This window comes from Etheostoma spectabile, unplaced genomic scaffold (genome assembly GCF_008692095.1).
Source record: "Etheostoma spectabile isolate EspeVRDwgs_2016 unplaced genomic scaffold, UIUC_Espe_1.0 scaffold272, whole genome shotgun sequence".
NCBI lineage: Eukaryota > Metazoa > Chordata > Actinopteri > Perciformes > Percidae > Etheostoma > Etheostoma spectabile.
The window spans coordinates 628,328-630,311 of NW_022605576.1; the positions used below are offsets into that span (position 1 = coordinate 628,328).

The 1,984-nt window shown below is 31.7% G+C and overlaps 1 non-coding gene across 1 annotated transcript; it reads right to left on the bottom strand.

The window, feature by feature from the left end:
- Window positions 1–1,844: 1,844 nt before the first annotated feature.
- trnas-gcu (transfer RNA serine (anticodon GCU)) lies at window positions 1,845–1,926 on the bottom strand. Its single transcript has one exon. It is a non-coding gene; the product is annotated as a tRNA-Ser (tRNA).
- Window positions 1,927–1,984: the final 58 nt, after the last annotated feature.

Here is a 1,984-nt window from a genome sequence, read left to right on the forward strand (position 1 = left end):
TTTAACGTTTTTGACATACTATACTGTGTCTTTTTTAACGTTTTTGACATACTATACTGTGTCTTTTTTAACGTTTTTGACATACTATACTGTGTCTTTTTTCACTTTTTTGACATGCTATACTGTGTCTTTTTTCACTTTTTTGACATGCTATACTGTGTCTTTTTTCTATTTTTTGACATACTATACTGTGTCTTTATTCTTTTTTTTCACTTACTATACTGTGTCTTTTCTCTTTTTTTGACACACTATACTGTGTCTTTTTCTCTTTTTTGACATGCTATACTTTCATACCATTGAAAACTATAATAATGAAGTGTCTTTTTTTCCCATAACCTACTAGAGCTTTTTATGACATGCTATCCTGCATCTTGTAGAAGACAACCTGGTTCGATGAGGATGGGATTCGAACCCACGCGTGCAGAGCACAATGGATTAGCAGTCCATCGCCTAACCTCTCGGCCACCTGTCTTTAACACATCTGGACCTTCACACTTTTTACACATACTAGACTGTGTCTTTTTTACTCTTTTTTGACATGCTATACTGGTCTTTTCACTTTTTATACTACTATACTGTGTCTTTTTTCACTTTTTTGACATGCTACACTGTGTCTTTTTTCGCTTTTTTGACATGCTATACTGTGTCTTTTTTCGCTTTTTCATACTTACTATACTGTGTCTTTTTTACTCTTTTTTGACATACTATACTGTGTCTTTTTTCACTTTATACTTACTATACTTTGCTTTTTCGCTTTTTCAACTTACTATACTGTGTCTTTTCCTTTTTGACATACTATACTTTGTCTTTTTCTCTTTTTGACATACTATACGTGTCTTTTTCACTTTTTTGACATGCTATACTGTGGTTTTTCACTTTTATGGACATGCTATAATCCGTATTTTTTCTCTTTTATACTATATTACTGTGGTATTTCTCTTTTTCGATGTTACTATACTGTTGGCTTTTTACTTTTTGACATACTAACTTGTTTTTTTTTCACTTTTTGACATACTATACTGTGTCTTTTTTCACTTTTTTGACAATGCCTATACTGTGTCTTTTTTCACTTTTTGACATACTATACTTTGTCTTTTTCACTTTTGACACACTAACTTTGTCTTTTTTCATTTTTGACATATTATACTGTGTCTTTTTAACGTTTTTGACATACTATGCTGTCTCTTTTTCTCTTTTTGACATAATAACTGTTTTTTTCTCTTTTATACATTACTATACTGTGTCCTTTTTCTCTTTTGTCGATGTACTATACTGTGTCTTTTTATTTTTGACACACTAGAACTTTGTTTTTTTTTCTCACTTTTTGACATACTATACTGTGTCTTTTTCACTTTTGACATGCTATACTGGTTTTTTCACTTAACTACTAACTTTGTCTATTTTCCACTTTTTTGACAACTATACTTTGTCTTTTTCACTTTTTGACATACTATACTGTGCTTTTTTAACGTTTTTGACATACTATACTGTGTCTTTTAACGTTTTTGACATAATATACTGTGTCTTTTTCACTTTTTTGACATGCTATACTGTGTCTTTTCATTTTTGACATGCTATACTGTGTCTTTTTTCACTTTTTTGACACACTATACTGTGTCTTTTTCTCTTTTTTTGACATACTATACTGTGTCTTTTTTCTACTTTTTGACATACTATACTGTGTCTTTTTTCTTTTTTTTCACTTACTATACTGTGTCTTTTCTTTTTGACATGCTATACTTTCATACCTTGAAAACTATAATAATGGAAGTTCTTTTTTTCCCATAACCTACTAGAGCTTTTTATGACATGCTATCCTGCATCTTGTAGAAGACAACCTGGTTCGATGAGGATGGGACTCGAACCCACGCGTGCAGAGCACAATGGATTAGCAGTCCATCGCCTTAACCTCTCGGCCACCTCGTCTTCTACACACACTGGACCATTTCATCACTTTTTACACATACTACACTGTGTCTTTTTA